Below are 15,471 nucleotides of genomic sequence, written 5' to 3'. Positions count from 1 at the left end.
GTCAAGCATCATTGGTGGGCATGTGGAGGTGTGTCTCCGGCGGATTTATCTTTGGTGGATTTTTTTTCCTCGGATCTCGTCGTTGTTCGTCTACGTTCGTGTGTCTTTGAGTTAGATCCTTGTGATCTACGTTATTCTTCATCTGCGGCGGTTGCTATTCTTGCGCTGGTCCTACGGGGCCTTAGCACGACGACTTTCCGACTGTCTACTACAACAAGTTGTGCCCGACTCCTGCGATGGAGGGGCAATGACGGCGGCGCGTCTTCGGCTCGCTTCTGTGCTTGTAGTCGTCGCTAGATGGTCTATGAATCTGGATGTAATTTTTATTATTTTTGGTATATTCGTTGTACTGCCATGATTGAAGATGAATAGGTCGGAAATTTTCTTGCAAAAAAATAAAATAAGTGAAGGACTACGTAAATAGCGATCTTGACATTGTTTAAGTATTAGCACAGCACTTGTAACATGCACACATGACCAAGTAAGCCAAGATAGTATATATATGGAACTTGCATATGCTACTTGGCAACCAAACCAAGAGCGCAAGAAGGACAAGGCAATAGGCGCCACTACCATGAGATTGCTATGGGCAATTGTTCACACTCTGATGATCGTTGTTGTCAGCGCCAGCGACGAGGCCGCGCTGCTTGCTTTCAAAGCGCAGGTCAGCCATGGCGGCTCGCTGGACTCCTGGAATAGCAGCAGCCCCACCTTCTGCAGCTGGGAAGGCGTGACTTGCAGCCACCGCAGGCCAGCGCGGGTGGTGGCACTGAGATTGAATGGCACCGGGCTCGCCGGGGCACTCTCCCCGGCCATCGGGAACCTCACGTTCCTGCGGGAACTCGACCTGAACTTCAACTCGCTCCACGGGGACATTCCGGCGAGCCTCGGTCACCTCCGCCGTCTACGGAGGCTTGATTTGAGCGACAACTCCTTCTCCGGTATATTGCCCATGAACCTGAGCTCATGCGTCCGTATGGCCATAATGCGACTGCAAAACAACAAGTTTGGTGGGCGCATCCCGGCTGAGCTGGGGCAGAAGCTCACGTCTATGGCAGTGATTGGCTTGAGGAACAACAGCTTCACAGGGCCCATCCTAGTGTCACTGGCCAATATGTCCCATATATCGTACCTCGATCTCACCTATAACCAGCTCACTGGCCCAATCCCACCAGGGCTTGGCAACATCCAGATTCCAGAACATGCAATATTTCAGTATCTTTGGCAACCTCCTCTCCGGTATGCTCCCACCTTCTCTCTATAACTGGTCATCTATTGAAGTATTTTCAGTAGGGTTTAATATGTTGTATGGAAGCATTCCGGGTGATATCGGAAGCAAGTTCCCCAAGCTGCAACATTTTGCCTTGACTCGCAATCACTTCACGGGAACCATCCCTTCTTCAATATCCAACATATCTTCACTCGAAGTACTTCGCCTCATAAATAATAGATTCAGGGGTTACGTACCTCCCACATTGGGGAAGCTGGGAACTATCCAAGAACTGAGTTTGGCTTACAATAGGCTTGAAGCTAATGATAACAAGGGGTGGGAATTCATCATTTCTTTAGCAAACTGCAGTCAACTGCAGCAATTGATACTCGGCTTCAATTCTTTTGAAGGTCAACTACCGAATTCAATCATGAACCTCTCAACGAATCTCCAGAAGTTATACTTAGGGTACAATAGGATCTCTGGGAGTATTCCTGCAGATATCGGCAGTTTAGTTGGTCTGGAATCACTTATAATAGGAAATAATTATTTATCTGGAGTGATTCCAGAGAGCATTGGTAAGCTAGAGAACTTGAACGAGCTAACCTTGTCAAATAATAGGTTGTCTGGCCTCATGCCATCATCGCTAGGGAACCTTTCGCAGTTGATTTCGTTTTATGCAAGCTATTGCAACTTGGAGGGACCACTTCCAGCAAGCCTGGGGGGATTGAAAAACCTCTTTGCACTAGATTTGTTAAGGAATTACAATCTTAACGGTTCAATACCAAGAGAGATCTTCAAACTACCCAGCCTTTCTTGGTATTTGGACTTGTCATACAATTCCCTTTCTGGACTCATTCCTATGGAAGTCGGTAGTTTGGCAAATCTTAATGAACTGACTCTATCAGGAAATCGGTTGTCTGGCCAGATACCATATAGTATTCAGAACTGCATAGTGTTGGAATTGTTGTTGTTAGACAATAATTTGTTTGATGGAAGCATACCTCAATCACTGAAGAATATAAAGGGACTCAGTAAATTGAACTTGACAATGAATAAGTTCTCTGGTAGTATTCCTATTGCCCTTGGCAGTATTGGAAACCTGCATGAACTGTACCTAGCACACAACAACTTGTCAGGGTCAATCCCATTAGTTCTACAAAAAGTGATATCATTGACAAAATTGGATGTATCCTTCAACAATTTGCAAGGTAAGGTGCCGAATGAAGGCGTTTTCAGAAATATCACTTACTTAGCAGTTGTTGGGAATATCAATTTGTGTGGTGGTACACCTCAGCTTCAGTTGGCTCCATGCCCCACAGACCCCTTAAACAAGAACAGGAAAAAGATGTCAAAGTCTCTTGTAATTTCTCTAGCGGTAGTTGGAGCGATCATGTTCTCACTTTCATTTATTCTTCTTGCTTGGATACTATACAAGAAGCTCAAACCAAGCAAAATGATATTAGCACCAAATTCAATCATCGATGAAAATTACAACAGAATTCCCTCTCATGCACTATTTAGAGGAACTAATGAATTTTCAGAAGTGAACTTGCTTGGGAGAGGAAGTTATGGCGCTGTTTATAAGTGTGTTTTGGACACCGAAGAATTAACATTGGCTGTCAAGGTGTTTAATCTTGGTCAATCTAGGTATTCAAAGAGTTTTGAGGCTGAATGTGAGGCCATGAGAAGGATACGACACCGTTGTCTCATCAAGATCATTACTTCTTGTTCGAGTATCAACCATCAAGGTCAAGAGTTCAAGGCATTGGTTTTTGAGTTCATGCCAAATGGTAACTTGGATCGATGGCTTCATCCGAAATCTCAAGAGCCCAATACAAACAACACACTCAGCCTTGCCCAGAGGCTTGATATTGTTGTCAATATTGTGGATGTTGTAGAATATCTGCACAACTACTGCCAACCATTGGTAATCCATTGCGATCTTAAGCCAAGCAACATTCTTCTTGCTGAAGACATGAGCGCACGAGTTGGAGATTTTGGCATATCAAGGATCCTTCGAGAAAATACAGGCGAGGGGATGCAAACTTCTTCAACTGGAATTAGAGGTTCCATTGGCTATGTTGCTCCAGGTGACTAAAATTGTTCTAACTTTGTATTTTACTTTTTCACTCAAATATGGAATGTTAACCACAACCTTTGCATAATTGCAGAGTACGGAGAAGGCTCTGTTGTCTCAACAGCTGGTGATATTTATAGTCTTGGCATATTGCTGCTTGAGATGTTTACTGGAAGGAGCCCAACAGAAGGCACATTCCAAGATTCATTGGATTTGCATAAGTTTGTCCAGGATGCTCTTCCAGATAGAGCCTTTGAGATAGCAGACACGACAATGTGGCTGCACATCGGCCACCATGATAACATTGCAAGTATTAGAATTCAGGAGTGCTTGATCTCGATCTTCAGGCTTGGCCTATCCTGCTCAAAGAAACAGCCTCGAGACCGAGCTCTGACGAGAGATGTAGCGAGAGAGATGCATGCAATCAGAAATGCACACCTCAAGTTTATTGGGAGGCCTGGACCAGAAAGAGAAGCCTCGACTAGAGAAATTCAGAGCATCATCGAATAAACAAGCTAGAACAAGACCGAAAGTGCTACTGTGAGCCCGAGCTCATAGGATCTCAGACAAACAATAAAATCCAAAACAATATAAAAATATAAAAAATCTTAAGAAACATTGTTGTTTTTTCTACACGCATGAAATTTTCAAGAAGAAATAACATTTGTAGGGGTGTGGGCAAAAGAAACTGACGCTTCAAAATGCTTCCAAAAACACTTTTTTGGAGCATCAATTTTGTATTTTTTGCCCACACCTCTATGAATGTGATTTAACCATGAAAATTCCACGCGTGTAGAAAAAACATCAATGTTCCTTGCCAAAAAATTCAGATTTCTTTGATTTTTTTACTATACTTTTTGGAATTTACTGTTCATCAAGATCCTATTAGATCGGGATCACATACTCCACGTCTGAACAACACATAATTCTTGTTGGAATTCCCACCCTGAGGATCGATCACACCAAATCGTACTAACGCACGCCTGTGGAAAACTTATAGCCAAGGGCCATTGTCGTGCCCTTATTTTTCCTCTTTATTTCTTTTCTTGTTTTTCTCTCATGGTGTTATATATATATATATATATATATATATATATATATATATATATATATATATATATATATATATATATAGGGTTGCGCTATTCGTCATCCTGGGTGAGGAATTCTTATTCCTCACCCTAGTCCATCTCTCATGGCCAGATTTGGAAACATAAGAAAGAGAATCCTGTGAGGTAAAATTACAGCTTGAAACTGAAAAGGGAACTACTATTCCGTAAAGCAAAAGAGAGCACCGTAATATTACCTTCTGCATGCTAGAAAATTACTTCGTGCATGTGTCCAGCCTATATATGGCCCATCAACGTGGCAGTATAGAAATCAAACGATGTTGCCGTAATCTTAATTAGTTGCGTGGCGGGAAATTAGTCTGGAGCAATTTATTTAATCTTAGGGCAAAATGAGTAGCGACGCGTTCCTGTATTCATGGTATTTTACGTTAGATCTACTACTATTTTTATTGGACCGAGTACATCGGGTCTAGCAAAAATGAAAACTGTTAACTGATTTAACTGACATATGCCATCACTATCTCAGTTCTGTAGCAGCATTTTGGTTAACATAAGGCCACTAATTCATCCTTTAAACAAGGCATTTTTAGTAACCACAGAATAAGAAAGTTATTGTCTAATACGAGTACTAGATAGATTCCATGTAGTGGCTCCGGGAAATATCTCACGTAACAAAATCCATCCTTATGATTACAAATAAAATTTGTCCGGATACAATTGAACGCCACTTAGCACCAAGTAATCAGCAGCACGAAACATTCAACAATCACTATTACAAAACTGAGTGTTGCCGAACTTGAAATCTGAGTATCAGCAAACCTGAAAACTGAGCACTGCCGAGCTTGAACTTAAATTAGCTTAATTTGCAGGCGACCACATATATCCCATCAACTTCATCCCTTCAGCAATCTCTCCAGGAGTATAGAAATTGAAGCATTCTAATCCATGGGCTGGAAGCAACATAGTATCCTATTAAATTGCACTGTAGGCTTTAGGTTCACTTTTCTTGCCAAAACCTGAATTTTGCTACTGCCCATTTGCAAAAGAAGGTCTGAAATTTCAATTTAACATTACGCATACCCATCATAAATACAAAAACTTTGCTCTCTGTCCCTCATTCATTAGCTGTCAAACACTTGAATAGGTACCTGGAAAACAGAATATTTTCAGTTCTCAGAAGTACAATTGAAATAAATCAACATCCTTGAATATTGAAAGGCTACGTGAGGGTCAGTATCTACCAACGTAAGGTTCCCAACCACCCATGTAAGAAATCTAGCATACCGTACAAATTCATTCAACATTCACCTTGAGCACAATGTAAAAATGTGAGAAGCAAATCTTAGAAAGGTTAGTGTACTGTAGGTGTATGCAGTGCCTTCATAGATGTGACAAAGAGCTACAAATGCACCATGCAATGGAAAAAGAAAACCTGACCATGTATCTAGCAAATTTTCTAGTTGCAAGCAGGTACCACTAGTATTCACTATTCAGTTCTGCACCTTGAGAAAGTTCTGAAACCTTCCTTATAGAGACCGTCGACAAAAATGCAGGTCAAAAGCGAAAAAACATATTTTTTATTAGAACGATTCAAGTTTAGCAAGATCAGGCCACTGCAATGTTTAAATTTTGGTCTAATCAATGGTATGAACGGCCTCAATGGCAGTGGCTTTCCTAACGCAAAAACTAACAAAATAGTATACTCCTTATTAGCAATTCAGTGACATTGCCCATTCAGATCACAGTTACTTGCATTGGGCTGAGATGATTCATGCTTCTTCTTGGGGTGTGGTTCTTCGACGCTCGCAGTGTGCAGCTTGTTTTTCACATTTTATTGTGTTTTACCCTTTTTGATTTCCTTCCTTGTACAACAGAGTAGATTCACAATGATGGGATGACCAACCTACAACAGCAGAGCTTTCCAGCCCCATTCTAAGTTAAAATGGATGGATATGTTATTTTTAGTGAAGCATAAACAACAGAAATCATGTACCTGTGAAGACGTGGCCGTATCAGCAACCTCACTATCCCCATTGATAGGCATGACAAAATCTGATGGACTTCCACGCGAAAAGAAGGAATCAGATGGACTTGAAGTGTTCTCCTGAAACAAAAATAACAAGTGTTCAGTAATAACTAATACTGTACAAGAGAAGGAGGATCGTACTGATAAGAATCTAGAAGGTAAACTTAACCTTTGGGGAAGAAATGCCGCTTCTCTCTATCTTTTGTTTTCATTCGCTTTCTTCAATCGGTTGTCTGGCTTCTCTCATAATTTCTTTTCTAGCTTCTCTTAGTCACTTGAGTGAAGGTAAAGATTAACCTTGGCGGCTGCAATCTGATGATATAACTTTTTTATTTCTACAATAAATAACCCCAGATGAAAACTGTAACACAACTTTAAGTAAAAAAAAAGTTCACCAGGTTCAGGTAGAATAAATTAGGCTTGAGATCACCTCATGCCACACCAGGCTACAACATAAACAGAAACAACACTGAAAATATGTAATTATCAGCTCCTTCTCATGCATTAAAATAGCTAGTGGGCAACGTACAAAGTCCATTAAAGAACACAAAACTGTTCTCCAACAAATATGTGTTTAAGTATTGTAGAAATTAGACTCCGAGGGCTCAAACACAAAACTGGATTCTGCCTCAGAGGTTTATTCTATCAGGTTAGCACTTGAGACAGACACTTTCCATTCCGTGAAAATCAAATGGACATTATGAATTCGAAAACAATGATTCGCTGGAGCCCAAAAGAAAACAAACTAACAACATAATAAAGTAGTAACCTACTCCAAAAGGAAAGAAGACCATTAGTAAAAGCATTAAATGCCTACTCTTCTTGCCATTTGCTTTTCAGAATACTATCACGCAATTCAGATTCTGATTAACCCCCTTTAAATTTCTTTGAGCTATGTTGGCTAATTCTTTTCCCTAAGACGAGCTCTTGCAACTAAGTCCAACTAAATCGGATCATTTGACAACTGCAGGTAGATCAATCATACAATCAGCGTAACTTATCCTATTCTGACAAGAATTGGGTCAAAGAGTTATACATACAAGAAAGAAACAATTGGTGGTCTTTCACAAAAGAGATTCCTCCTAAAGTCACGAGAATAAAAATAACCATAACCTTTTGAGGCAGCTGAGAGTCCTCTGCCTGGTTAATATGGGCGAGATCTAGATGTTGGGGCGACAAGTGTCACTCGGGTAGGGAAACTGCAATCAATCATGACAGCGAGCTCGTGTAGTGACCTTCTCGATTCCAACTGGTGATGAGATTGGCAGATTGCAGAAGAGAGCGAAGTTCTGCTTATCATTCTCACAGCCGTTGCAACACACACACCTCTGCGCGCATCCGTAGAGACGAAACGGCCGATTGCAATAGACGACAAGAAGAAGCGCCACCCCAACAGACCTGCCAAGCCATCGACGATGCTCAACGCCGCCAGGACACCGGCCATGGCGTAGGCCAAACACCATGCCATGAAGCCTACCGCAAGGCCTGGCCGTCGACCGACGAAGCCGCCACCAGTCGCGAAGCCTCCCGCGTCGCTGCAGGCCTCAACGCTGCCGCCGAGCAACGGGCACACCGCCGGCCAAGTCCACCTGCAGTAGCCTGCTCGCCCTGCGTCCGAAACCGCTCACCGCCGCTTTCGCTCCCAAATCGAATAAACAGGGGAATGGGTTAGCTCCTAAAGAGGGATTTATTACGTGGGGCGGAGAATGGTGCGAGTGCGGCAGAGTTCGGGCGTCCGCTGGCTGGGTCGTTCGACTGGGGTGAAGAATTTCTTATTCTTCACTCTGATTCATTAATATAATTTCTGAAACTAAGAAGATATACTCCAGTGTTATTCCTCCACAATGTTGAGCTCCTCCTCTTCTCCTCATGTACTATCTCTGCCTCCTTGAATTGATCCCACAGTCGAGCGAAGATCTACTACATCACCCCCTTCAGTATGCAAGCTCCCCTCTTTTCTTTCATCTGCTTTCTCGGTCTTCTTCCTCTTTATATGCCCCCATTCCACAAAATCAATAACCCTAACCCTAAAAATTCAGAAATTCATGGAGGAGGAAAGGGAAAGGAATACGAGGAGGGGGTTCTTACCAGTGAGCAAACCGCCGGAGGTGGAGAGGGACGCCGAAGAAGGTCGTGGTTGCCGCCGAGCTTGCATCGCATCGTTGCAGTGCACAATCCGCCTCCTGGTCGCTACCGCATGAGAGAGAAAGGGGGACTGCTCCACGCATGAGGCAGGGAGTAGCCCTGGCATCCGGGTCGTCCCTCCGGCACCGTCACCGTCGCCGCCGCTACCGCGGCCTCCGCAATCGTTAGAGGGAGGGGGATCGGGGAGAGAAGAACGGTGTTCAGCCGAACCACTCGCAGCTGATTAGAAAAGAAAAGGGCTGGTACCAGCCAACCGCTCCCATCGACGTAAATTTACAGTAGTAGAACAAAAAAAATTATCGGTCGAGATTTGCTTAAGCCAAACCGTGGCTCAGTTGATTGACTGGGGTGAAGAATTTCTTATTCTCCACCCTGGGTCATTAATAGAGTTTCTATATATATATATATATATATATATATATATATATATATATGAATCCGGCTATCTGTTTGCATCCATGTATCCCATCAACGCTGGCCATTCAACTTAAATCCTACGCATAATATAACATTTCCCTTAATTTTGCAGAAACATGCCCGCCTCCTTCTAGTTCAGATCTGGTAATTTTTTGAAAACCCCCTCAGCGGTGGGCAGCTTTACCAATTCCGTACTACACAATCCTTTTCTTAATCACGATTCCAACTTGCATCAGCGGCGGCGACGGAACGCATCTGCTTGGATGATCGCCGGAACTGAACGCATCTCTTCGGACGGTTGCCGCGACGACGATGGACTGCAACCCCCAGCCCCGGGTCTCAGGATGCAGGTGGACACTTCTGCCGGCCGGCCGCATCGTCCGCAAAATTCTGCGTTTGCTAATAGCAGGATTAGCAGGATTAGCATCAGCCGCGTCTGCGACTAAGACTGCCTGCTATTTCCTGGCTTACAGATGCGGACGTCGCTTTGCACGCTAGCTTTCCTCTGACTGCTACATATGTCTCTGAAATTTTTGCACGCCTAGCATTCAGGAACAAGCTGAACAACTGAACATGCAGGCACAAGAAACATTTAACTTTCAGATATATCAACAGCTCAAGGCAAGCTTGGAAAAACAGAATGCTCATGTAAAAAAGTACATGTACTGTACTGAACTGAGACTTTTATATCATGTAAACTAGCATAGGTCTTACAGGTTAATAGCCAAAGATCCAAGTAGTATCACTTCATGTACAGAATCATGAGTAATAACATCTTGTACAGATTAATCCAAATTACAGTACCGTCTCTTTTCAGCAAAGAGGACCGAGATTGTGCAAAAGATGAAGCCAGATGGTGTACCGTGATGGCCCTCAGTCTCTTCAAGTACATGAATTTATATGAGTTCTTAATGCTGATTTCGTCGATGCACTGGATTCTTGTAACGGGTGGAATTATGTGTTCTGTCAAACTGTCTTCCTCTTATTTTCTCCAACTTTGCACCATGTTACATTATGTTCACATAAACCTGAAGCATGCTCTGTTTTTCACATACGAATAATCAACAGCTATCACCCAAGAGAATACAAGTACAAGAAACTTTATCATCATGTGAGGGCTCATCCCTTTATTCAGTTGTATGTATAACAGTATCATCAATTCATCAATAATTTGGGTTAGTTGCTAAATTAGTGCCATCGGCGCCGGCACAGCGACCGTTCGACAAGATGCGTTCTGTTCCAGTAGCATATGAATCAAGCAAGGAACAACTCAGTTTGCGAACCCACATCAGCCTCAATTATAGCATTCACCAAATTAAACAGTCGTTTGGTTTAGAATTTTGTAGTCAACAAGACCTTTACAATCACTTCTTGTTTCTAAGCTTCGGGGTCTGGAAGCTTGCAGCAACAACAACATGTTCTTGTTTGTGAATATGTGAAAGAAAAGTAGGAATGCATAGTCACAAGGAATGCAGAAGCACCAGCTGATATTATGCTATGGTTCAGCTGTATTACATCATGTACTACAGAACACCTCAAACCACCAGTAAGTAGGCAATAAGAAATTTGTTTATTTCTGAATTTTCCATTCACAAAAAGCTACTTTCACCTGTCACTGAACTTACAAGCTACAATATACAAGTCACTTTGTCAGCTCTGATCAATACTAACCAACCATATACAATTCAATTCTATATTCTGAAGCCACACACAACTCAACAAAGAACAATTGCAATGGATAAGCTCACAAGCTACACTCTGCAGGTATACAAGAGGTTGCTGGGTTGTGCACTTGTGCTGGCTGCCAACACAAGTTTGTTGTAGTAGGACGCCGTCAGGGGGAAGAGCAACCACTGGATGCGGGAGCAGTCTAGTGGATGGTGTGCAAGTTACGGCAGACGCCCGACGGCGGACTCCATCGGAGGCCGGCAAGAAAGCGGGCGGGTGCGGACGTAGGCCAGAAAATGGTGGATCCCGCAGATGCCGGCCAAGCGCGGCCACCGTCGTAGGGATGTCGACCAAGCGCGGCCGCCGTCTAAGGAATCACCGGGCCGTGGAGCCTTTTGAGGCAGACGAACGAGGAGGTGGGCCAAGCGCGGCTGCCGTCGAAGGATTCACCAGGGCCGCCGCCATGGGGCGATTGGAGGAGAGGATCCAGATTGAAAAAAATGATATTTTGGAAAGGTCTGCTTCGGTTGTGGAGCTATTAGCAAATTAGCAAGGGCTGCTGCGGGCGTGTTTACGCAAATTACTATGGCTTTTGATCCCATGCGTGAGACGTGGATCAGCCGGCCGAGGAGTCCAGGGATACATGGATGCACGAACCATCCCGGATGCACCTGATACGATGCCTATATATAAATATAAATATAAATAAATATACATATATATACATATATATACATATATATACAAATATCTTTATCTTTATCTTTATCTTTACCTACTAATAAAGCAAATAGTGCTTCTGGTCGTCCGTCATAGAAATTGCCCTCGAATTTGGCATAAATTACCCGCCATGCCATCCATAAGTAACATGTTTCGGATTTATTTCAAAATCACCGCGGGTTTATTTCTTACAGGGCGATACACTTATATTACACAATCCTCCGGTAGCGCAATGGCCATGGCGTCGGCCTACCACGCAGGAGACCAGCGTTCGATCCCTGGTTCCTACACCTTTTTGCCACGCAGGTCTTCCACCCCCGCGCGCTAATAGGCCGGCCCATAATTGGCTGGGGGTGGGCCTGTTTACTATTCTTTCTTTTTGCTTTTTATTTCCTTATTTCTGTTTTTATTTTTTATTATTTAAATTAATTCAGGATTTTTTAAAGAATAAAATTCCGAAAAGCTGCGGGATTTATTAAGAAGTAATAAAATATTCATGATTTCAAAATATTTTTTGCATATCATAGAAAAAATTCGGAATATCAAATAGATGTTCATGAAATAAAAAAAATCATGATTTTAAAATAATAATCCAGTAGTCTGGAATTAGAAAAAAAAGTACATGGCGTGCCTCCTCCTCCTCGATGCGCTAATGGGCCGGCCCATGTGCGGCTGGTTGCGCCTGTTTTCTGTTTCGTTTTTTGCTTTTTACCTTTTTAATTCTGTTTTTGTTTTTCATTCTTTACAATCATTCAGGATTTTCAAAAGAACCAAATTTCAAAAAGCTGCGAGATTTATTGAGAAATCATAAATTGTTCATGATTTCAAAGAAAAATCGCATATCATAAAAAAAATCACAATATCAACTAGATGTTCATGAAAAAAACATGATTTTTTTTAAAATCCAGTATTCAAAGTACATTCTAGAATTAGAAAAAAATATACATGATTTTTTTGAAATGTTTCCAAAATTAAAACAGGCCCGTAAATGATGAACAAAACGAAACATCGCCTGCGTCGAAGTTTTAATAGGGGATCTGTAGAGGTCAATTTATGATTTTATTTAGTCCCTCGCATCGGGTAAAAAAAAGGTTCCCATGTTTCGTACGACGCTGAAGCCAAAAAATATTGACACAATTTTCTATGGGTTAGTTTTTGTAAACTATATAAAATGACTAAATGTCTATTTTGCCTCCATACACAGCTATGTTTATTCTGGTACCATGGTAATTGTTATGACAACCACCGCTACGCTAGGTCAAGATTATATACATCATTCATCAGTCTAGCTTAGGTAGGGTTCATCAATGCAGTTTACTCAGCCAAAACTAATTCGTTGTGGCGCCTTAGGAAATCAAATCATGGTCAAACCATCACTTTTTTTTGAAATGACTTTTCAAAAGTCTCTTATCTCATCATGACATCACTTAGACATAGTTTTTGAAATGACATTTTAAAAGCCCTTATCTCACCTTGGCATTTTAAAGGCCATTATCTACCACTCTCGCATAGTTTGATAGTTTTTCCTCCCGTTGCAACGCACGGGCATATTTGCTAGTATATATATATATATATGCAACGACCTGGCTACCAAGCCGACTCCAAAACCAGACATAAACCAGTACGTCATGGGCCCAGCTAACCTACTGGACCGTGTCCTACACGTACAGCTTCTACCAACACAACAAGATAGCCAGGCACAAGTCCCAGCCGGACTCATCTTATTGATTTTCCTAATACGATTACACGGCCACGCTGATCACAATAATGCTAATCCTAACCGGATATAACTTTTTTGAAACGAGGCAAAATATTTGTCACTTTCATTGATTAAGAGAAGAGAATTGCCCGGTTAATTGACGGAAAACCAGCCTAAAACCGATACAACCCAACCCATATGACATGGGCACCACCGGCCATCCTGGCCACCGACATGGGACACAACCACGACGGTACATGCCATCAGATGGCCACACGCGCAAGCAACCGACAGCTCCGACTTTGACGACTAGCCTCACAAGGAAGATATGCAGGACTTGCGCCGACCGTGCCCTTCGCAAACGACAACCGAGCGCCTGTCATCGTCACCACCTGGATCCGCTCCACCGCAGCTCCGACTTCAAAGCAACCCACGGAAGAGCACCTCGGACACGCCGGGAAGAACCGACTACCGAAGTCCAAGCTGCGACCCGAGCTCCTCTCGACGCCATCATCGTTGCCAACTAGAAACCAGCACCCCGCCTCAGCAAACCACGTGGCGAAGATGCCACCATCCACGGCGAAGATGCCGCAATCCACCAGTCTCTCGGTCGTAGCCGTCTCCGAAGGAGGAGAAAGACGCGAAGACGCCTCCATCGCCCGATCCAGCGGATCTGAGGTTTCCCTCCAGAGCCAAAGCCGTGTGGAGGAGCACCTCCACGGCGACGCTTCCAAGAAAGATCACGACACCTGCGGGCGCCGCCGTCGCCGGCTCCGATGAAGACTGGAGCAAGGATTTCTCCCGGAGACCACCACCCCCACCGGCCGCCGCCCACAAATCACCACCCCTGCTGAGGCCGACCTCACCCTAGCCGCGGGATCCCACGATCCACCGCGCCCAGGCCCGCACCACCCCCTAGCCGTAGCCGCCGTCCACCACCGCAACAGCATAGTGACCACCACCACCGTAGCAACCATCGCATCGCAAGGACCAGCAGCAAGATCAGAACCACCAAGGCCAGATCCAGATCGGAGCAGCTCGAGCGAAGCAGCAGGGCAGACGAGTAGGCCCTGCACCGCAGCACACCTCGAGCTCCGGAGATACCACGCTCGCCGCACCCCACTAGCCACCGCGCCCTCCGCGCAGTCACCGCCGCGCCCGACCAAGGATCTGCGCCCCGCGCTCACATCCAGAGCCGAGAGCCGGCCCAACCACATGCGCTGTCCACTCCCAGGTCACGACCGGAGCCTGGACCGAGGTCGCCGCCCCGGCGCCCCAACCTCTGGCCGCAGCCGACGCCAAGTCGAACGCCGGCCGCCCGTCCGCGAGGTCCTAGAACGGGACCGCCCAAGCACGAATGACCGCGACCGCGCGCCCACCGCCGCGACCAAACGCCTCGCCGTGCGCCGAAGACCACCTCCGCCGCGCGCTTGGACGCCGCCCCGAAGCCGAGCGCCGGACCGGATATAACTTTGGCATGCATCCTACGCTCACGGTACACCCACTAACTCATCTATGTTTGGATTATTCCAACAATCCTGCAATAGTATGGGACCAAGCAGTCAGGAAAACAAATGGCAAATCAGAAGTGCATTAGTACTATTCAAATATGTCATGCAACAATTTCTAGGAACACATCATGCACAATGAGACCTAAGTGAAGAGGGTGTGAACTTAGGTGCCCTCCAAGATGGAGTGCTTGGCACTATGACTTCTTTTCTTGATGTGGATACCGCCACAAAGATTATTATTTTCATTCTCAACTTCTTTTTTCTAAGCAAATTATCTGATTTTATTTATTTATATTACTAAAACAAATTGCATCTGATCTGATCAACAACACTAAAATAAACACCAAGATATCCTTTTTCTGACATGTTTTTCTTTATTTATTAATTAGCACTACAATCATTATCAAGAAGACTTGGAGCTATGCTAATCCAAGCACCGTTTTGAGCAGGCATCAACCTCACACAAGTCAACAAAAGAAGCTAATTAAATTGCATTGCACAGATATCATTTCAACAGGCACTAGTGCAGAACCGGGCAATAGCACCGGTTCGTAAGGCCCTTTAGTGCCGGTTCCATAACCGACACTAAAGTGTGGGCACTAAAGGCCCCCCCCCCCCCCTTTAGTACCGGTTCAGCACGAACCGGTGCTAAAGGGCAACCACGTGGCACGAACCAGCTCCGGGGGCCTGGAGCCCTTTAGTACCGGTTGGTAAGACCAACCGGTACTATAAGGTTTGGGTTTTTTTAGTTTTATGATTTCTTTTTCATTTAATTTTGTGTTTCCATTTTAATTCTTTTTCGTTTGCTGGTATTTTACGATACTACACATTGTACACGTTATATATATATATATATATATATATATATATATATATATATATATATATATATATATATATATATATATATATATATATATATATC

General features: G+C 43.9%; 1 long non-coding RNA gene and 1 pseudogene across 1 annotated transcript; one reads left to right on the top strand and one right to left on the bottom strand.

Annotated features, from left to right (window-relative positions):
• Window positions 1–574: 574 nt before the first annotated feature.
• Window positions 575–3,800, top strand: LOC123068075 (probable LRR receptor-like serine/threonine-protein kinase At3g47570; annotated as a pseudogene).
• A 2,318-nt stretch (window positions 3,801–6,118) lies between these two features.
• On the bottom strand, window positions 6,119–8,774 carry LOC123066954 (uncharacterized). The gene is made up of 3 exons (XR_006431482.1): window positions 8,475–8,774; window positions 6,354–6,698; window positions 6,119–6,277 (listed from the first exon to the last, which is right to left on the bottom strand). It is a non-coding gene; the product is annotated as an uncharacterized lncRNA (long non-coding RNA).
• Window positions 8,775–15,471: the final 6,697 nt, after the last annotated feature.

This window comes from Triticum aestivum, chromosome 3B (genome assembly GCF_018294505.1).
Source record: "Triticum aestivum cultivar Chinese Spring chromosome 3B, IWGSC CS RefSeq v2.1, whole genome shotgun sequence".
NCBI classification, from domain to species: Eukaryota; Viridiplantae; Streptophyta; class Magnoliopsida; order Poales; family Poaceae; genus Triticum; species Triticum aestivum.
The sequence above is the reverse complement of the archived record's forward strand: the minus strand, read 5'-3'. Positions and strand labels throughout refer to the sequence as shown.